This window comes from Clupea harengus, chromosome 17 (genome assembly GCF_900700415.2).
Source record: "Clupea harengus chromosome 17, Ch_v2.0.2, whole genome shotgun sequence".
NCBI lineage: Eukaryota > Metazoa > Chordata > Actinopteri > Clupeiformes > Clupeidae > Clupea > Clupea harengus.
The window spans coordinates 9,039,251-9,062,184 of record NC_045168.1 but is presented as its reverse complement, the minus strand read 5'-3'; the positions used below and the strand labels follow the sequence as shown (position 1 = coordinate 9,062,184).

The 22,934-nt window shown below is 41.7% G+C and overlaps 1 long non-coding RNA gene across 1 annotated transcript; it reads left to right on the top strand.

Moving 5' to 3' along the window:
* The first annotated feature begins 958 nt into the window (after positions 1-958).
* On the top strand, positions 959-22,412 carry LOC116224429. The gene is made up of 3 exons (XR_004165580.2): positions 959-1,211; positions 18,607-18,674; positions 21,824-22,412. It is a non-coding gene; the product is annotated as an uncharacterized LOC116224429 (long non-coding RNA).
* Positions 22,413-22,934: the final 522 nt, after the last annotated feature.

Sequence of the window (22,934 nt, the reverse complement as noted above, 5' to 3'; positions counted from 1 at the left end):
TTACACATAATTTAGAATGTATGTATCATAATGTACAGTATATTATCATTGTTTTTGGAATGTCATCAAGATTACATTTTATTGTGATAATATTGGGGGGCTCTGATGAAACTATACCCTCATGTGTAAAAGGGAATTTTATTTTACCTCCTGTAAATGTTTGTCTTTTCAATAATGCAGAGTAAAACTGTAATTTTCCATTCTGCTAAACCTCTTGATTATATCCACATCAGCTCTCCCTAACAATCGGTCTGGAATGCTGAAAGATGAGGGTAAATTGGAAATACCATTCAACAGTTTCTTGCTAAGCAAACACATATGCACATTTGAACAAATGTACTCATAAAACAGCCATTTAAGAATGTCTTTTTTTCTCAGATTGTAATGGCTTTTTAAGATTATCATGCATTTATGGCTGCGGGTGAATATTATGGAAAATAACTGTTGTTGAATATCATGTCAATAAAATAAAAATCTGGTGTTTCCCATACAAGTTTTGATAGCTCTCTAATCTTTGGGACACAGTCAATGCCATCAGGGACCTCAGTTGTTGTGACTACATGTCACTTTTTGTATCCTAATTCTCATCACATTTAAAGAATGCCGCCAGTTTAAGATCCCCCAGCTGATGTTCTTTCCATTTTTTTTAAACATCTATCCCTATCCAATTCTATTACTATCCATACATTAGGCTGTCTAAGTGAACCAAATTCACAGGGCTTATCCCACTTCTGCGTTATAAAGGTAGAATGTAAAGAAGTAGACTGATCTATAGACCGTTTATAATCATTGCTGTGCAATAACGTTCGTGAACGCAGTTTCCTCTTGTATCCAGGGTGTCAGTCAGAGGTTAACGTTTTTATCCGTCTGTTATTGGATAGCACCTACAGGTTCACGATACGATTGGTCCACAGCGCGTCAGTCTGAGGCGCCGCGGGTTTCCGAGACGCTCGGGAACGCGCGGTGTAGACAGTGCACGTAACTGGTCAGAGAGTGTCTGGAGTCTGTCTGAAACTGATAAAAATTGGTGATGGAGTTTTAAGACTCTCGCTCCATATCCATTCGAAAAACGGAGAAAACGGAATGGGACTACGTGTTTTTTTTATCAGCGAGCAATGTTAGATTATTTCGTTGTCAAAAATCAACATAGTGTTGTAACGCATCCAAAGTTTTATTCAGTGTTTATCACCAGACAATTCATTAATTCACAGGTAAGACGACCGTGGTGGGGCGCAAGTCTTTCTTCTAATTCAGCCGGCCGGGTACACGACTCATTTGTTTAGCCTAGCGTACTGAATGAGACTGCTAATGTATAGTCTATCTTTAAAATGCAAGTATGTAATTTATAGGCTTCCCGAACTCTGTTTTGGCAAAAATGATAAGCGTTTGCATTGACGTCGCGCCTATGGGCTTTCATCGTTGCAGTCAAATAGGATATTACTGACGCTGCCGGTTGCCGTTGCGCAGTGTTGTGAATGTGCGCTATTAGAATAAAATGTGTGTTTTCGATGGAGGAACGCCAGATATGTAGCCTATACAGTCTGATGGCTGCGCAGGTGACGCACCTTGCTCACACGTGCACGTCTCTTGTTAACCCTCAAAGGCGCGAAAGTAGGTGGCCACTTTGTTATCATGACAGAGACGTGGAAGTCACAGCGACATCAGTAAAACATATTTTGGTCAAATATGCCAGCAAATATAAACATATAAAGACGCATCCTTGTCACGTAAACTTTATCTGACGTCAGCAGGTGTCCCACATGTTAGTTTGGGTAGTTTCTTGCCACAGAGGCTCTTGACTGTCTACTGACTTCCCGTGTCGTTTTGTGACACAGGAGCTGATGACATAGCATTTTTCTATAACTCAGTTCTATATACATTTTCCCTTCCTGTCCTGTGTCTGACCAAAGCCTATAACCTTCATAAGTTTACTTCAACTGATCCTGTCGTGGGGTGCTCAAAGGGTGGCGCTATCTTTTCAGGGTGAAAAGAGCAACCCATAGCCAATACCTGTAGGAAGACAGAGGTTGCCTCTCACAAGTTGTCTTCTAAGCATGACCATTGATTTTTTTTTTTTTTTTTTTACATATTCAGGATTTAAGTGGAGTTAGATTAGATTGCCACTGACAGTCAAGTTTAGCCATGCTTTAGGCCTGTGCTCATCACCTAATCGCTGAAAACTGACTGACTATTAAGTTATTTATCTACAAAATTGTCATTTTATTTATTTTTGAGGATTATATTGTCATAAAATAGGTAGTTTCAGTAATTTAGCTGCTTTCACAAGAGTTGCTTTTCATAATATCTGTATATTACAGCAGCTTCAAATGTTTACCCGAGATGCAATTTCAAAATCGCAATTGTGTACTTCAACACTTTTTTATATCAGTAGGCCTATACATTCTGGAAGAGCTCATGAATGTTTACTTGTAGTCTAAAATGTGTCCTCAATATTCTGTGTAATCCGTTTGATACTCCTACACCAAATACTGGTCTGTTGCTTTCATCTGAGTGTTCAGTTTTTAGTTTTGCTGGTTCACGGCATGGTGTTTCTGTGAGCCAGTCAGCTCTGCTCCGTCACCGCTGTTATATAAACATGGTGGAGTCATATGACCACGCTGGCTGTTCTGCTATACGCTAGTGAAACAAGATGGCTGCCAGTGAGGGTTTTGGTAGAGAACATTGGCCTCATGGCTGTATCGCTCTGCCACATTCATGTTGCATGAGAATTTATGTCAGATGCTCAAATTTGTGTGCAACTGCAAGAAAACATTATTTTCTTCATTTTATCAGAACATTTAGTCCTTTCAGGATATCAGCGACATGTTTTTATTTAATTATGTCATGTTTGGAAGAAGATGACATGCGTAACCCCAGTTGTTGTTAGCCTTGTAACAGCATCATACACCTCAATTTGTCAGTCCACATGAAAACAGGCATTGAGGGGGAGCAGGAGATTCTGTTAGTATTGAGAGTGCTGGATCTGAGGTGCTGTTTTACTAGTGTGGACATTGCACTGGGGTTCTACTCACTTCCTCAAGGTCATGTAATATAATTCAATCCAAATAAAAAAAATGTACCTCTTAATTTATTCAGACTTGATCACAAAATATTTCTCACATTTGCCCTAGAGAAATTTAATAAATTCCGCAGTATTTTCCATTTATGGTGTTTTTGAGCTGGAAGGCGTGAAAACCTTTGGTACTGAAAAATGTTCAAGTTGTGATTTTTGAGAAATGCTAGTGGTAAGAAAGACATTAGCGGTTGGTCGTGTGACTGTATGGTCTCCAGGAGCTGATGTTGTGTTGCTGCATGTTCTAGTGAACAGGGGGAACGGGCTTTTGCAGGGGCACTGGGCTTTCCTCCGGCTGATCAGAGGAACTGTCGAAGTTTTGTGGCTTTCATGTGCTGCTGGAAATGTCCTGTGGGCCCCAGTCTGACATGATGGGCTATTATGGGTTTACCACTCTACTCTGTTTATCTCCCACTGGCTAGCCTCAACAGATCACTTCATCAGCAGCTGCTTAAATGTTTTTATGACATATATGTTAGTGGAATTGGACGATGCTGTCGTTCGTATGTTGGTTGTTTATGTGTGCATGCAGGAGTCTATGCGTCGGTCTAGTTGCTTTGGTGTACTTGCATCTCTCATGGCAGGTTTCATATGTGTATTTGGTATTTTTGCAAATAGTTCTGTAATTTTTTTGTCACAATTGCATATTATCCTCTGCGTATGCGGTATTATTGATACGTTGGAAAACTATAAAAACGTTTAAAACTACTATATGACGGGCAATATTAGCATTCTATTTATTAAGTGTATAATGTAAAATAATACATCTATCGGCGTATTTTAAATGTTTAAAATGCATTGGTACATTTTAAATGATAGTAGTATGGCTGAGCGATTTCATTTTTCTTTTACAAAATGACCTTACTCAAGAATTTCAATTTAGCCAGGTCACCTACAGAACAGTACAAATATACCTTTAGGCCTCACTTTACTTTCAGTAGCCTGAGGGACTATACACTTACTAATTAATTAATCAGTAGAGTTTAGGCTAGTGCATGCATATTTGTGTTCTTACAGCCTGGGTTAGGGTTAGGGCCGGGGTTAGACTTAGGCTAAGGATGTACTGAAGTGAGTTAGGGTAAGTGTATATACTGACATGAGAAGTATATTAAGAAACATTAATCTTACCTAACACCGCTTAAATAAAAATAGAACCGAACTTTATTAATTCAAACATGAGCATATTTTCTACATTAATATATCAGATTTTTGTGCAATTTTATACATGATGACTATTTGGCAAAACTTAAGTAGAGCTCTTTGTTTTGCACTAAATCAATATCTCATTTCTATTTACACATATATGTCAACATTCTATATGCCCATTTGAGGTATAACGTCATGTTGTCAAAATGAACACCCCGATACCCCTACCCCGATAATTTTGATGAACCATGCAATTACTCACTGCTAGTGAGTTGTTGGTGTTTTAACAACAATAAATTGTATTTGTGCGAAGATAAGTGTGTGCTTGAATTTCACTTGTTCAACACCGCTTACTTACCGTTTCCAATATACTGTATCTTGACCAGCGTTGCTACAGTATTTGTGTGCACTTTTGATGGTTACATGAGACAGCATTAGTCCCAGAACCTTTTAGATTGAGTTCTACTGTTGTGTCACCTATGTGCCAGCAGAGAGCTATCAGTAGCTGTTGTGCTTTAGTGCCAAAAGTGAATTTCAGCAAAAGTGTCCCGTGGACCACTCCGCCAAGCACATTTGGGCATGCCATGGAGGAATGACAGGAATTCTGTTAGGAAAAGGTGTGTGATGGTGTGAATGTGAGCGCCTGCAGGCAGATGTGTATGCTTGCTTGAACTGAAGGGGCTGATAGCACTGGAGGTTTGCTCCTTTTGTCAAGCCTAGTGTTAAGGCTCGCGCTTAGTAATCACACTCTCAGCCCTACAAACCAGTCATGTCTAGCCATCACTTCATGTAAATACTCATTCCTGATCTCTTCATAGAGTGAAATAATTAGACAGATTTATTCACACGCTTTGGGCTTCAGACCTGTCGTAACCCAGCTGAAAGTACTACTGTTTGTCTGATAGCCTGACTTCTTCTGAGCTTAAATTCCTCTTGGCAGTGTCTTGCAGACATGGGTTCCTGTGCAGGAACAATAGAAATGTCTAACTGATTTAAGGCACACCTTTTAAAGACAAGTTTTGAAATAGTTGGAAATGTGTTTTGGGGCGTGACAGAGTTGGTGAGCAATAGCTCGGCCATTTTTGTTGTTATTGCGAGTACTGTGGGTCCAACAGCGACCCCACACTCCCTGTCTGCCTGTGAGTGGCAGGTATCTCTTTTTGGCATTGCAGCTCTCCCTCTCTGGCAATGTTCTGGCATATTCCATAAAACAGCAGCAGCAGTTAAAGGAGATTGTTGGAGAATTGCCAGCCCTGACAGAAAGAGAAACGCACACCCACTCCCCTTGTTTTTCTTCCCCTGTCTTCCACACCTCTCTCTCTCTCCTGATGGCGGCGTAGCAGGGTGATTCTCCACACAGCTGCCCCCCTGAGCTGAGCAGAGTGGGTTGCAGTGGGGCAGCGGCCTCCATTTTAGGGTGCAGCGTACAGGGGGAAGATGGAGAACCTTGCCCATGTACTGCGCAATGGCAGATCAGTGGAAACACACACTAGTCGATGCCAGCGCCTCGACTGTACATCTTTTGGGCTACTGAATATTATCTTAGCACAGTAGAGTGTCTTGCGCTGAAAAGATTATCAAATGCAATGCTGCCTTTTCTTTTTTCCCTAGTATTTATTCAGGGTCACACTTACAGGACATTGTATAATATATCAACAATGAGGCCATGTTAGTCCAATGCTAGTTAGTGAGATTTTAACATTTCTGCTCCCATGCCCTACATAGTCCATTTTACGTTTTCTAAAAAATGTGAGAATGCGAAATGTTTTGTAAATTTGGTATGTCCGTCTTTGATTTTGAATTTATTTTTAGATCGTTTCTAAATCCATAGTGGAAGCGATTGTTGGTGCTGTGATTTAACATATTATCGTCGTTTATAAAATTATTATTTGTTTTAATCTTCTGAAGACATTAAGGAAGTGACCTCTTTGATCATGCAAAAGTGAACAACTGAAAATATTGAAAAAGTAGAGTACACTCCTAAGATCAGTAAGATGACAACTAATAACAATCGTTTTATAGTCAAAGTCGATACAATTCTAAATAATAGTTTAATCATAGCAATACATGACTACATAGGTATACATTGAAAATGCGAAAGAAGTCAACAATAATACAGTGAAAATAAAATTAATAAAAATAAAAGCCAGATGAAAATGAAACAAAAAAGTAAATAAATAAATGAAATGAATAATGACTAGAAATTACAACAATTGAATACAATTTTTTAAAAACATCACACAAAATAAAGTCCTAACATTACCATATGGCTCATCCTCAGCACCTTCTTCCAGAGTGCGCCATGAGGGTCAGAGAAGAGAAACGATTACTTCCTTAACTCGGTGTTAAATGTTTGGAACATGAAATGTAAACCAATCCTTTGAGACGGTGCACTGGCTCAGGAACCTTCCAGCACAGAAGCAGCATAACAAATATGTAGTCATGTATTATACTTTTACAAATGTATAATGACTCTACACACAATAGCCAGCATTCCTCTATCACAGCACATAGAACAGGCCTGTCAGCCTTGTCATACAGAAAACATTGATCGGTGTCATAGTGTAGTACTGGAATGTGAATGTGAATTGCATATTGCATGTAAAAGTTTAGAGTGGAACCGGATTCTAGCTTTACATTAAACATAGAGGCAGCGGTAATGAAAGGGAGAGACTACTGATGCATCTGTTCCAAAAGTGTAAACTTTTTAACAAGATTATTAAATGAACTCTGAAAGCAAACATTTCTTCAGTCCAGACAGGCTTCCCAGATGTTTATGCAGAAGGTCACTTTCTTTTATGTTGATAAGTTAAGGCCCCTATGACTTATGAAGCAAACTAAAGGAAGGTTCTGTATTTCCAACTGAAAACTGTATCCAGTTGTCACAGCAATGCAGAACAGGATGACCCTCATACAGATAACATTTCCGGTTACATGTAAAACTGACCTAAGGACTGAACCCTGGGGGACACATAATGATATGTAAGAATACAGACAAAACATTATACATCAAGACACACTGCTACTGCTACTTATCAGAGATTTTCAACCACATACAAGTAGCAAAAATAAATTCAGGAAGAGATGGATTAATAAAGGATGATCTAAGGGGTCCACTGACCCCTGCTAAATCTGTCAAAAGGGCTAACAAAAACTTTTGCAGGTGAGCATTTACAAATTATTCCAGAAAAACTAGTTTATGAATATTTATGACATCTTTACCCTTTCTCTTGAGCAGGTGAAGAACAGATAGTACTACACAGTAGTAAGAACACAGTACTTTTGCTTTTGTGTCTATATTGATGGTGAGGATGAGTACATGGGGTATGAATTATGCTGTTAACTACACTGAAAGTTATAGAAAATAGAGAAGAACCGGAACATTTGGTACCCTTCTATCAGGCCTACCAGGCTTCTATCAGGTTCACTACATCACAAGCACCACCAGTAGTGGTGTAAGATGTAAAACTATGTTAAATTACTGCAAACCATTAACTATTTAGGATTTTTGTATAAACCACTTTTCTTAGCAATAAAACATTGAAAAAACTACACAATGATGCATTTTTTTTTAATTCCATTTCATTTTTTTTAAATAGTGTGCTGGTACCTCAGAATGTTTATAATCATGGTTTTGAAACATTGATTTGTTCTATATTGTAAACTGTTCTGGAAAAGTTAACTATGGCAAAGTTTCATATTGCAGTTTTGTATCCTCAGTGTATTCCTTTGTACTACATGTATGTTTTATGTAGAATGACAGCGCAAAAATAGTTCAAAGGAGAGTTACAAAATTATATTTAAGACTCATGTATAAAATTTGAATTATAGCAGATATTTTTAGCCATATTGAAACATTTCTTGATGTTTTACTCAACATATGGTTCACATGGTACCACTCAGAATGTTAGTTAATACCTCGGAGTTGTATTATAGGCCTTGAAACCTTTAATATTTTTGTCACATGCCTAGTAGATTAACCATTACTGGTGTATGTCTCCAATTTACTATAAATCGTCAATCTGAATGGTCAAAGACAGCCCGACGTGTGCAATTGAAACAAATATTTTAAAACAACGTACACTGTCTCATCAGCATGCAACAGTGCAGCATATTAAAAATCATCCGAATCATTTATATCCTGTCTCTGTCAATCTGGCTTCTTGGTTGGAATAAGAATGGATTTTCCACAACTTGCCTAAAAACAATCGACTCTCCCTCTATAAAACATGAGGTCTTGGGGTATGAGGCTTCTCAGGGTGGGATTTTGTGTTGGGTCTATGAGGGGGGGGGGGGGGGGGGGGGTTGGCTCCCTACTCAATCTGTTCTCTGCTCTTTTCCTCCACTCAGGACACACTAAGCCTGCCTGTGATCTTCCTACCACAAAGGTATAGGAGAGGAGGGGTATGGGTGTGTTGTTTTTTTTTGGAAAGGTGTGTGTGTGGATTGGGTGATATTTGTGGCTCAGCAAGTTCAATGGTCTGTGCTTCAATGCCCTGGCTATGTAGGGTTTGGGAGGATTCCTGCCTTGCTGAGTTTGACCTTCAGCTCCATGGCTTAACCACTCTGAAGTTTTCTGTGTGGGTGTTATGACGGAATAAACACAGTTCCAGTCAGTTTTCATGGGAACATTTTAATCAGAGGCCACTGTGGATAAGCTGTACTTCGAAAGCAGCGCTGGCTTCTCCTCTATGTCCGGTGAATGAATGGAGAGACTCATTAGCACGTGGTCTGTTTCGAGTAAAACCGCTCGGCCGCCTCTCATTCTTACTCACTCTATTCCAAAAGGCAGTTAAAACACATTGAAGGAACATCTTCCAACTTTGAAATCTCAACTTTTTTTGATTGTTTACAGTAGATTATGTGATGTTAGAATTTGATAAATGAGAATGTCTATGAGGTTTTGGGTGACTTGGGTGAATGTACAAAGAAGTGGGGGCAATGGTTTTTCACCACATATTGCAGGGTGTGCCATATATTATTCTGAAAGTTCTGTGCTAAATACAACTTCGGTTTATACTGTCAGAATTGTATCGGTATGTAGAGGAAACCTTATTTGATTTTGACAGCCCAAATAATTTTACACTTTTATGCAATCTGTATGAACTGTTCTCTTCAGTTTTGAGAGTAAGTTTTGTTGTCTATTTTTGAAGACATCCCATCAACAGTCTATAGCTGTTCAGTAAATAGAGTGTTGCTGTTCTGAGCTAGTGGAGAGCAACCTTGGGCATGGGCTGATGGTGTGCCAGAGACATGCGTGGTAATGCTATTGGATTGTTTATTAGGGAATGTGAATATTTTCATTAAGTTGGGGAATAGAGTGAGTGAGGGTGGGAGGGGGAGAGCCTCACTCATATCTTCAAGGTCCCCAAAGGCACTGCAGTGTATTTTAATGAAATCTCATCTCCTATTCCATCTCTATCTCTCTCTCTCTCTCTCTCTCTATCTCTCTGTCGTCCTTATTCTCTCCTCTCTCCCTTCTCTCTTCTCATTCTCTCCCCCATACACACTCTTCGTTCTCTCCGTCTCTCTGGCTCTCCTTGCCTGTGCCTCTTAAACACACACAGCAGCTGCGTTCTCGTGTCTAATGGGCTTTTAATTAGTCCGTACGGTGGAGATGAGAGCAAGCATGCCACAGCTTGTCGTCAAAACAGCTGATGAACAGGTCTTATCATTTCATTCAGCGTCCCCCAGAGACAGACCATCACATGCCCTCGCACAAAATGTTTAATAAAGCTCTCAAGACATAATATGATTTCATACTCTGAAATGAAGCCAGAGTTCTGATGATGCTTGACAAACGGGGCGCCACAAATTGCATGCTATATGGTAGAGCTAATGGAGCAGCGTGCGTCGCTACCCAACACCCAACCATGACGTGGCAGTGTCCTTGGCAATTTGGATGGTATTCATAATGTTTATTTTGCTTTGGACAGGTCTTGTGTGGCCCCAAGCCCATTTATTCCCTGTTTGCCCATAAGTTCAGTGGAAAAATGCAAAACAACCCTACTTGATATTCACCTGTGTTAAGTATCACTTCAAGTATGCAATGAGCTAGTCATTATCAGCAAACAACTTATAAACCAACTGCATTAGGGCTAATCAAAGCAAAGTTGGAAAAACAAATATGTGCCTGAAAGATTAAAGTAATTGGCAAAATTATGCCGTACCAATGTTTTTCATTTGCAGTTATGATTAACATAGGCCTGGGATGGTCTGGACCACTGGACCATATTGAAAAATAAATCTACCACAGGCCTCTAGTAATTAATTGAATAACGACAATTTATAGGAAATGCAAAATTGTGAGCAAATACAATGTTGAACTGATGCACTCATAAAAAGGGACGATTCAATCATTGGCCACACACTGATTTTTCATTTTCATTGCAAGGTCGTAATTGTATCCTGCAACTGTTCCTTGCTTGGATTTAATATGCTCACCTTTTTTTGACATTCGAGAACTGCGATTTCCGTGAATCTGTTTTGACTGGCCATTTAACGGAACAATGACACGATCAAGTCCCCGCTCTGTAGTCCGATAAGGCTACTCGCTACCAGCATGTGATGAGAGGTGAGAAGCAGGCTCAAGTTAATGGGGAGAAAATGATTTGGGGGATATAAAAGGTCAAGTGTATAAGCTCCAGTTAAAGGGCATTCCAGAGAAACACCCAAATTAACACTGCCAGTGTGTGGGTAGAAGGGCAGGTTTAAACACACAGCCACCGAAAATATCAATTTCACGTTTGGTCTCACACTTTAACACCCAACACCGTGGGGAGGAGTGTGTGTGTGTGTGTGACAGGACTACTATGGGCTGCAGACCAAACAGCCCCATGTTATCTCCCATCAGTCAGGGCCTGAGCAGGATTAACCCCTGGGAGGAGAGCAGGCAGATCCTGGGGGCCCAGCAACTCAATGACCAGAGGTGAAGTCCACACCTCATTAGGACTGACCTCTAGACGGGCAGCTCTGCTGGCCACTCTCTCTAGGTCTCTCCCTGCGTCTTTGTCTTTGTGTCTCTCTCCCTCTCTCTCCTTTTCTCAATCTCTCTCTTTCTATCTCTCTCTTTCTCTCTCTCTCTGTCCCAGTCTGTCTCCTTCTCTCTCTCTCTCTCTCTGTCTCTCTCTCTCTCTCTCTCTGTCCCAGTCTGTCTGTCTATCTCCTTCTCTCACTCTCTCTGTCTCTCTCCCTTTTTCTCACTCCCGCTCGCTCTGTCCTCTGTTTATCTAGGTACCTCTCACTTGCTCTCCTTTTCTGTGTCATTTTTTGCATGTCTTGTTCTCTTTATTAGACTCAGTCTCCCACTGTGTATTTCTCACTTCCCTGCTGTTGTTTTCTCGTGCTTTCTGCCTTTGCGCTTCTTATGTTCACTCTCTTTCTCTGCCCTGTGGATATAGGTAGGAGTAGGCAAGAGGTTTGTGGCTGATTTTTTTTTTCTCCTCGCAAAAAATTCCCTCCCTGGTGGGTTATACTCCCGAGCTCAGTGATAGAGAGGTTACACACCAAAAACACACTGCCTTCTTATCAGCTCTCTTTCTCTCCTTCCTAGCATGTGGCAAGACTTTTCTGTTGCCAAATATCCCTGTCGCTGACTGAGGACATACCTGAAGAAAAGAGAGGAAAGCTTTAAGTGGAGCTTGCACACCTAGCTGGGAAGTGCACACATACAGTGCACACCCACAGTCAAAGGCCAGAGTAATTGGAATGTGTCTGTGAGTGTCTGTGTGCGTTCACTACTTTATAAGATTGTGAGATGCTTAAGGAGAGCAGGTGAGAGAAAGTGAAATATCTGCTGATTAGTCATGGTGCGCTGGTATGTGTGGTCCGCTCCAGGTGAGAGACAGGCAGGTAGAGGGCTCGGGATATTCCGAGCAAAAATTGCCTCTTATTAAGGAAGAGGCTGTAATGCACACTTGAGGTTTTTGATATGTGGTGGTGGTGCGCGTTGCTGATCGCCGCTTCACATAAGGTATCTGCTCTGTAAGCACACAACCATCCACTTTTCTCTTCAAGAAATTATAAGTTTTCATTTTGGAAGAATTAATATATGCATATTATTGGACGACGGTAGATATGATTAACAAAAATATTCCAGTGGACGTTAGTGAAATCAGTGGCTTAGCCATCAAAAAAAGAGTGCTGCCTAAATGAACTATTAGTTGGCGTCAAATCAAAGTCAAATCAAAACCCGAGGAGTGGCATCTTTGTGCTCGCGATGTGCCTGCACCGTACTGTGGGTTTGGTTGACTCATACAACACCTATTTTAGCCACATCTGTTTATTCAGTGGACAGCTGCACAGTGCCAGGCCTGGTGCCGCGCCGTCTCTGTCTGTTTTTAATGAAATGTTTTTCGTGCGTACAAAAATTTGCAGCCCTTAACAGTTTCAATTCAAAATAGCGCCTGGAAATTTGGGGAGAAAATTTGTGCCATGCTCCGCAGGTTCAGTTTGGCACCATGGAGCATAAAAAGCCTTTTAAACCAGAATACCGCGTTCATTCCAAATTTAAATCCTGTGCACTCCCCCTGTTAAAAAAAATCCAAAGAGGAAGAGCTCTATATGCCCACCCGGTAATAAGCCACAGAAGTGGCGAAACCTTAACTGCCGGAGACTCTGGACTTTTTCCGTAGACTCTGCTGTTTTAATGTGTGGGAATACACAGTGTTAACAGCATATGTGGTTTTCAAAATCATTGGACTTCATTAGCATGATCTCTCCGACATGTGTTGGTTTGAAATCATCTTTTCATGGGATAGGTACACTCTCCCAACAGGGAGGTACATCTTGACCACAGACACATCAGACAGCACCGTTCACTTAAAAGGGACTCTTTGTTTTGAAGTAGATGTAATCATGTGAAATGTTTCTGCTGTGTTCTGTATCTCCACGTCTGGCCCTCTCTCTGTGCTTCCCCAGCTTTGGTGTGCCATTCCCACTCAGAGTAATAAAGATGCTGGGCCAGGCTTTCATTAGTGAAAGCCTGCAGGCAAACACTGCCACTGAGGAAACACACACATGCGCGCGCACACACACACACACTCACACACACACGCGCACACACACAGAGAATAAGAGGGAGAGAGAGACATAGACATATTGTGGAACAGGCTTGCTTTCTGCATGGCTGTCCATCAAACCTCAATCTGAAGCACAGAGAGGGACAGTGCTCACTTGACACATGACCAGGGGCTCGCTCAGCCTTAGGATGGTGTTTTACTTATCCATTCATGTATTTATTCATCTGGGGCAACAAAGAACAAAGTAGGGTAGAATGCCATGCACGAACCACACAGATTTTTTAGTGTCATCGTTAGGCTGTGACGAAATGGCGAACAGCGAAAATCAAAGTCGAATGAACCTAATGGACACATCTCCAGCAATTCAAATATAGATTAAATCAATAGATTGAATCCATATAGTACCTAGTAGAGGTTATAGATTCTTCATATTGTAGTGGACTGATTTTGAGCTCATTGTCATAAGAGCATTACAGGATAGATCAGACTGGTACAGGGAAAATGGGACGGAACTTCTCCTGCCTTTCACTGATTAAGTGGAGACTGAAGCTGCACCACAAATAGATGACATCTGCGCCGATATTCATCTGAGATATAAGAGGTTCCATTTATTTTTGCTGAATGAATTGGCAGCCTGTCCATTTCTCAGTAATCACTGTGATGTTGTCGCTATTAAGAGCTTCCAGCTGCATCAGCGTCGCTGTGCTTGCTGTCTCCATCCACAAAATAGAAAGTCCCGAACAAAATAATGTTTTCCTCATGCAGCATGGCAGCTTTAACTTTTCCAACTGAAGGCTCAGGAGTGTGCCAGTTCCACTGTGAAACCGCTGTCCAACGCGTACGGCATTTCTCTCTCTCCCTCACTCAAACACACAGCCCCACCCCAGAACTTTCAAAATAAAGCTTTTTTTATCTACCATGCCATTTGTCTCTTTAGTGGTACAGCCAGATTATTTTCTTTGCTTTTCCCTCTGTCTTCCTACCTGTCTGTCTGTCTGTCTGTCTATCTGTCTATCTGTCTGTCTGTCTGTCTGACTGTCTGTCTGCCTGCCTCTCAGCGTGTCAGTATATCTATGTTTTGTGAACCGGCCAGGTCTGTATATCTATAAAACTATGAAAAAAGTCAGTCCAGTGTAATTAAGACAGATAAAGGAGGAATTAGCCCGTAAATAAGGAAATTAAGGACTCCTGTAGCTCATGCAACCCCAGGACTAACTTAGATTAAAGGGGATTCGAGGTGATTTGGTGCAGCACTCCCTCAGTGGAGAGCTCCAGCAGTGTTTAAAAAATGGAATCCACCATGAGCACCAGTCTTGCTGTGCTAAATAAAACAATACACCACCCAGGCCCACATCTTGTGTTTGCTTCGCTATACCAACAAGTAACAAATAACTATGTTTACTCTCTGTTTATATTCCTTATCTCTCTGGGACCTGTAATGGTGTTTTTGTAAACAAATAAGGTATAGATGGTGAGTTTAGATGTATTCTTTTTTATTGTTAGCTGCAGCCCTATCTCTGAGCCTTCATACTTTCATAGATTGCAGGGTGATTTCCATGTGGACCAGGAAGCTTTACAGTATGTTTGCTTGTCTGTCTGTGCTTCTGTTGGAACAGCCTGCCTGTATTGAAAGAGAGCAGAGAAGATGAGAACAGGGAGGGGTACAAGGCTTTCTCTCTTGCCCCACTCCTTTTTGTGTTTTTTGAGCGGGGGGGGTAGATATTAGCTCCCCAGATGGTAGAGGGGTTCGGAGTCACCCTTTTGTGTGTGTTGGTGTGTGTGTGCGTGTGTGTGTGTGTGTGTTTGTCAGAGCGGGACGGGGCCAGTGAAAGGCCGTGCCCTAATGTGATCAGTGGCAGCGGAAGAGGCGGGAGCGTGCAGACAATGGGCTTTGGACCCAGAGCCCATCCAGAGGCCGTGCCCTCAATGCCCTCTGCAGCCCCAGGCCCTCTCACCCCACGGGGGGCTTTGATCAGTGGAGGGAGACCCCCCCCCCCCCCCCTCCAAACACCAGCACTTACACCAGCAACACCATTGCCCTGTGTATCCTGCACTTGGCCAGCACTGACCCTTCTTCCGGAAGGATCCACAGGGAAGTTGGGAGGGGGAATGGGCACGGCCCACCTTGACCCGTCTAGACACCACTGTGTGTCGCTCTGCTGTTGCCAAGGGGAGGGAGTGAACTCTGACCCCTGATGTAGTCGGATGGGAAGCGCAAAGGTTTGTCTGCGAGTGATTTGTGTGTGTGTGTGTATGTTTGTTTGGGGCGGAGGGCTTAAAGCCGAGTGGTAGGTTTGTTCAGTGCTGGCACTGGACTTTTTACACTGAGAGAGCACTGGCAGAAAGATAGTTTAACTTTCCACAAACTTTTATTCTTTTTTTTTTTTTTTCTCTACCCTCCTTGGCAATATTTATTTTTCTCCTAAGTGGGTGTTAGGACACAAAGTCAGTTTCTTGGCGTGAAACAAGACTTTCTGTGTTTACATTTGCAATTATGCAGAAGAGGTAGTTTAGCAGTTTATTTTTAGAATGGGAATATGTGGTGGCTTAAAACTAAGGCGTTTGCAGCAGCACCCCTAAATACTTGTGCAAGTGTTTGCCTCTTTCTCTGGATTACTTTAATGTTTTACTGCCTGATGTCTTCCCATTCTCTGTAAGTACCATGAGTGGCATATTAACTGAGCTCTATGTTGTGTTATTCTCATGTCATAACCTTACCCATGTACTTTGGATTTTGCAATTTTTTTCTGAAAACTATTTTCAAAACTCTGTGGTGAATATGACATGCAAGATTGAGTTGCCCATTTTTTGCTGAATGCCTTACACGATCAAAGAGCAATGATTAACCTTTGATGGGCCATTAATATCATTTGATTTGTGTAAAAAATAAACTAATAAAAAGCTGGTTATGGTGTTTCCACAGGACACCACTGACGGTCCAAATGGTGCGGCACTGTTACTACCTGTGGTTGTGAAGCCTTTGTAGTGGAGCGCACTGTCTTTGTTTATTACACTTAAAAGACTTTATGTAAAGCAGGCTATGCATAATTTCCTGATTGAGCGGTATGACTGTGGATGTGAACGAAGGATTTGGAATGCTTTTTGACAATTGGATTTGGTGAATTGTGAAAAGGACAAGTGTGTTTGTCTTATATATTTATTAAGTTAATTCATTATTTCATTGAAATCTCGATTTGTCAGGTTTGCATCGCCATGATGGCATGCCATGCGCTTGCTGATTGTTGTATGACCTATTTCCAAAGCACTTTGTCTGGATGCCCATTAATGCCAATAAAACACGCAGAATCATACTGCAGCAGCTGCTGTGTGGAGTTGTGTTTATTGTGTTTAGAGGACATTTTCTTTTTATAGTCTTCTCTCTCCCTCTCTTTCTTTCTCTTTTTCTATCTATCACTCTCACTCACACACACACACACACACACACACACACACATACACAAACGGAAGCAAATAACAGTTTTGCATTGCTAGTGCAAAAACGTATGCCAGGACTTGTCTTTGTCTTGTCTTGTTGAGTGAAAGTGTGTTGATCTCATATTGTCCATTTGAGTCCAACAGTCGAGGACACATGAATGTTATCGGCGTTTTGTACGTAGCCACTAAGAAATGTGTACAGCAAATTTTTGGTGCAGGGAGTTAATTTTGCGTGCATTTCCGAGTCCAGGTTGTCAAGTGTGTCCGTATTTGGGTGACTCAGATTGTGTAGGATGGGTGCTGGAGAGTGGGCAGTCTAGGTAGTGTCAATTGGGCTGGTTGTCTGCAGAAATAAAGGACCTGCTGTTGTTGCAGTGAGAGCTCAAGTGGGCGTTTGCTGCTGCTACTGTTTTTGGAAGCTGGGCATTAGGACTCCCCAATGCCTTCAGTGCAGCCCCGCCCTACCAATCCACTCACACATTCACCAATCAACCTTCTGCTTAGCTAGCCGTTCATCGCTTCCCACTCCCTATCTGTCTCTCCATGAGTCTGTTTGGGTCCATATCTCTATCTGTTTTTCTTATCTGTGTACTATCCCCTAATCTCCATCTTGTGGTCTTTCTGGGTCTTGAATTCAATGACTTTTTCGTCTGTGTCGCTCAATACTATTCGTCATAGGGGGGGAGAAAAGGAACGTTTGTGTCCTAGCATTCAGCACGGTTTAAGCATTCTGCATGGCGTTTTAAGAGTTGCTGTGTCAGATTCTCCCACTCTGTCTGTGTGGAGCTGAATAGGGAAGCCCGTATTCCAGAGGCCGATGCAGATGTTATTGTCTTCCTTCTATCTCTATCTTTCTGCACACCCTTGGCCGCCATGGTGCGTAACCATGGTGAGTGAGTGACAGATGAGTCCCACACACAGGGAGGGGGGTGGTGTGTGTGTATATGTGTGAGTGTGGGTGTGTGTGTGTGTGTGTGTGTGTGTGTGTGTGTGTGTGTGTGTGTTTGCACAGAGGAGAAATGATGGGAGGGAGAGAGAAGGGAGATAGAGAGAGGGGAGTTCTGCCTCACCACACAAACACTGGCAGTGAAACGTGTCAAAGTCAATCTGCCGGCTAGTCCATGTTGGGCCAGAATGAGTGTGGAGCAGTAATGTGTTTGTTTACTGTTGGCTTATTTTCACACCAGCCAACTCGCCTTAGTGTGATTACAAACTGGTTGTATGAAACATGAGATGGCGAGCGCCATTTCCTCTTCAGCTCAAACATGGTGGCTGCATTTCCTTCCATCCTTGCGGACTCCCTTTACCAGAACATTTGTTCCTAAGGTTGTTGGGAGTTGCAAATTAAATTAAATTAAAATGAACAAGCCATTGTGAATTCTTCCATTTTAAAATCGACTGACAAATTCTCAGTGTGAATAGAGCGTGACTGCACATAATCTGTATACTGTGCGTATGCTACTTTAAAAAAAAAACAATGAATTAGCTTTTAATTAGTATCCATATACCCTACGACTAAAATATAATCAAACTACAATTGTACATTTGAACAGGCCTTGCCAATTTGGTTTTTATCGCTCTATATCATAATGCGTCGTAAAATGTGAGCCAAAAAACGTCTTACATCTAGCATGTCTTCAAATGCTTCAGTCACAGTAAGATACTTGTAACAAATTCAACTCCCTTCACATGTTCTGTGGTCCTTCCATGTGTAAATTAAATATTTGACACATATTGTTGAAAATAGGGAACAACAAATAATTTTTTTTAAAGATGGGAGAGTGGGTACATCACAACAAATAACTCAACACAATATAGCAGTGCTTTTGAGCTCATTCCAGTCATCCAAAGTGTTCCATCCAGTATTTACTGCACTGTTGACATTTTTTCTCTCTCTCTTTTTCTCTCCTTCTCTTTTCCGCTCTGTCCAAGCCCTCGTCCAGTGAAGGCGTGATGAAGATGATGTCGTTCCATGAAATATGTCTACAGCCATAGAGCAGGTACTGAGCTGACACAGATGTCTAGACCTGTCTGTCTGTCCATCTCTTGTTCTGTGCTGTCTTCTACCCTCCCGTCTGTTCACCTACCCATCTGTCATTCTGCCACACTCTCCCTCAAGTCCCTCTTTGCTTTGCCTGTCCAGTTATAATATGCACATATACTAGCCCACATTGGAGACCCCATGTTAGCAACAGAAGCACGATAAGTTGGTGAACCTTTGCACTACTTCTTGCTCGCTCCCTTTAATTATGATACTTGATGGTCCCATGTTTGCTGTTGTTTTGCAAAAATGACGCGTGTTTATGCTACAATTATGAATAAAGCAATGTTAATCACTGACCGATTTTGGTTTGAGAGTATTACATTTGTTCCTCTTTCAATCTAATGCAGTGGGAATTTAACTAATCTGACGAGTTATGATAAACACTTGAGTGATTTCAGTCCACCCGAACAGAACCCTTATCGTTTTCTTTCCCCCCAAAATGTCCTTATTCATGGACAAAATATTGAGACACAAACATATGCAGTTATTAAAAACACACAAAAACCACATTTTGTATTTCTTTATGTAGCAAAAATTACTAACCATTATGTCTAGGTTATCCAGAAGGGTGACCTTATCATTTATCATTATGAATTATGAATTTATAATAAATTACTTATTGGTATTTTTGCAGCTACTCCATAAATTATCATGGATGTGAGTTGGAAATGAAAATAGTGGGCCAAAGTAGGTTGTTGGCTGCATCTATGGCAAAAAAATATTTCACGCATATTTATTTCATTTTATCATTTTTCAAATATGAAAAACTGCGAGTAATTCTGACCGACTGTGTAGTCCCTCATTTCTTTTCATAATGAGCACAATCATTAAGACACCGGACCATTTGTATATGTCAGAGGGTGTCCAACAGCAGAAGGGCAAAAGTCAAGTTGGAGTGTCCAGAGGCTGGCAATGAAGCAGGTAAAGGTCAGCTGCTCAATAAACGTTCAGTCCAGAGATAAAGAAAGTCCAGTAATAAGGATTCATCATTTAATGTTTCTTATGTTTCTCATGAAAAAATGAGCATTGTCTATTTTTCAGTGTAGTATTTTACAGAATATTCTGTCAAGCTATTTCATTTTACGATTGTACAGAGTATTCTGCAATATCTGTATGATCGCATTCATTTCATTTTGGTTTGTGATTTTTGTGCGTATTTTAATTCAACGTCAGTCGTAAATTCATGTTTTTAAGTCGTGGTTTTATTTTTATATTTTCCCGATTCAGTTTTGAGGACACACTGGAATGGAGAGATCCAGTTATATCTTTGAAGGATCACACGTATATCTACGTATATGTATATGTGTATGTATTATTGGGGTCAGATTATATGTCTCTAGCCATGGATGATAAAATGACAGATGCATGACATATCCAAGTTATGATGAATGCAGGGTAATGAATGTCTTTGAGAGAGTAATAGGACATTCCATTAAACTCAAGCTTTTCTGTTTCGCACCCCACCAAACCATTGGCCAGAGAGACTCATTTAGACCGCAATATTTGTGATCATATAACTCACTCACAGACACACATACGCATCAGTTCTCTCTGTCTCTCCCACATGCATAATCACGCATAATCAAGTTTGTACCCATATACAATTATTGGTCTCCATAGTCTCCTCAACTTCAATACCTTTGTTGACAGCTACACAAACTCCTAAAGGCTTTCAGCAATTTGGACTCTTAGTTGTCTGTGCCCTTATGAAATACGGTGATTCAATATAGGGATATGTAATTAACATAGACTAGACTACAGTAGACTATTTTGTTGCTGACCATCTCGTTTTCACAAAAACAATGTGTTCATATTGCTTTTGCTTTTTGATTGAACCAAAGAGAGTATTTATTGTCAGTCTTTCTTATTCACTGCGCTGTTATTTTGACATCACCTACTCCTCAGGTTAATAAGAGCACTTAAAAGCAAGAATGGCAAAGCTCTTATTAGCCATGGCTATCAGATGGCTCGTATTAGAAATCCTTGGTATCTTTGACCACCTGCCTTTGTGTTGCAGTGCAAATGCCTTTCTTTAGCAGAGGTCACTCAGAGACTCAAATGGTGTGAAATGAAGGTTGTGTGTGTGTGTGTGTGTGTGTGTGTGTGTGTGTGTGTGTGTGTGTGTGTGTGTGTGTGTGTGTGTGTGTGTGTGTGTGTGTGTGTGTGTGTGACTTCTCCACAATGCATCTGTTTCCCTTTTGTTCTCCCTAGTCGACTTCTGAGCAGCCTAGGCCCAGAGTCTCATACACGAGAGATCAAGAGTTACCAAGGTGCTATAGAGAAGGGACACACCAGACTGCTACGCACAAATACTCTCAAGCCCTTTCTCCTCTCTGTCCCTCTGTCTCTCTCACACACACTCATTTCCTCTCTGTTAGCATCCTGCTGAGGCTGTGGCCGGGGTCACTGACACCAACAAGTCTTTGCCTTAATGAAAAAAGCACTTCTCTGTGTGTGTGTGTTTGTGTGTGTTTGTGTGTGTGTGTGTGTGATAGTGTGAGTGTGTGTGTGTGTAAGTGAGTGTGAGTGTGGTGTGTGTGTGTTTGTTTTTATGGTAGTGTTATGTTCTTGTACCATAGCGCTTATATGAACCAGTTATAAAAATAGTTGAACTGTAGAGATTTTTCCCCTAGTTATACAGTTTTTCTGTGTGTGTGCGTACCACAATTTCTTGGTGCCTCAGTAAACCTTTTTTTTGTGAGCTTATTGTGGAAAGATAACAGCAAGTGGACCAGTCTGGATCTTCTCCCTACAGGGTGTCTTTGTGTTTGCGTGTGAGACTGTGTGTGTGTGTGTGTGTGTGTGTGTGTGTGTGTGTGTGTGTGTGTGTGTGTGCCTCTATGGATGTGAGTGTGAGCGAGAAAGATGACAAGAGAGAAGGAGAGAGAGAGGTGGGTGCGAATGGAACAGTGTTGGACTAGTTCTGTCTGGTTCGGGAAAGGTAAGGCTCTGTGGACCAGTCCCTGTCCCGTTTTTCCTCCTCGTACTTGACACAGTGTGTTGTGGCATTAACTTGTATTCTAACAAGATTAAAATATATTTGTCCTGGGGATTAGCATAGTTAAGTGTCCTTTTTCCTTCTCTTCTGCTCGGTCCGGTGTGGAGGTGACGCCGCTTTGATCTGTGTGGCGTGGAGAGGACCCTGGCTTGGGTCTGGCCATCCAAGGGCCTGGTGTGAAATTGGCCTGATGTCATCCCCATTCTGCTGCGTTTACAGCCCTCCCTCCTCTTAATGATGTTTCCGCACCTCTGAGGCGGAATCCACTCAGGGAAGAGCTGCGAGAAATGCTTAGAGCACTCTGGGTAAAAAACTTGTGTGAGTGAGTGAGCAGGAGGGGTGGGCAAGTGGGGGGAAGGTTAGCGTGAGGGGTGTGGGGTGAGACCATTGTATGGGAGGTAGACAAGTGGACATCAATACCCCTCCATTTTTCCTCTTTTTTCCTTCTCCTTCCATTTTCCTTTGTCCCGAGCGAGTGCTATCCGAACTTTTCCTTCATGTAGTCTGGTGAAGTTGAACGCTGAAGAAAAACTCTGAGGTGGAAGTTGTTTCTGCTCGCCATCGCCTAATAAAACGAATTCCATTATGTTGTGTAGGTTTGTGCTCTGCATTACTTGTACATTTTATGACCATTTTTAACTTGTCTTGTTTGTTCGTGTTATGCATGTTGATTCCTAATAAAGTGACCACCAAGTTGAAAGCCTGACTTGTCTTAAGCAAAAACCAACAGTCTACTGTCATGCCAGCCATTTAACTTTTGTAAATATGTCTAAGCCCTTTTACCACTGACCAAACTATAAAGGGTCAAAATCTATAGAGATGGGTTACCCTCTCATGTTATGCCATACCTCAGAAAACAGGGGTGCTGAGGGGCTACTATGTGAAAGGGGTGTGGGTACTGGGTGGGGGTGGGGGGTGGGTGCGGAGCAGGAAATGAGCCACCTGCAGCCATGACAGCCGGCTTTGACCTTCATCGGGGTATTGGGGTGTCTGTACCCCCTCCCCATATCTCTCTTTTTCTCTCCAACCACAGGCTTTCAATACACAGTACTGGCCGCTTTTGAGGTACCCCTCCCTCCCTCCCTCTGTCTTTCTCTCTCAGTCCTGCAGTCTCCTTTTCTTTGTCTCTGTCCCTCTCTTTTCCCCTATTATTCTCTCCTTCCCCCTTTTTCTCTTTCTCTCTGTCTTCTACCCTCCCTCTCTCTTCTCTCCCCCCTG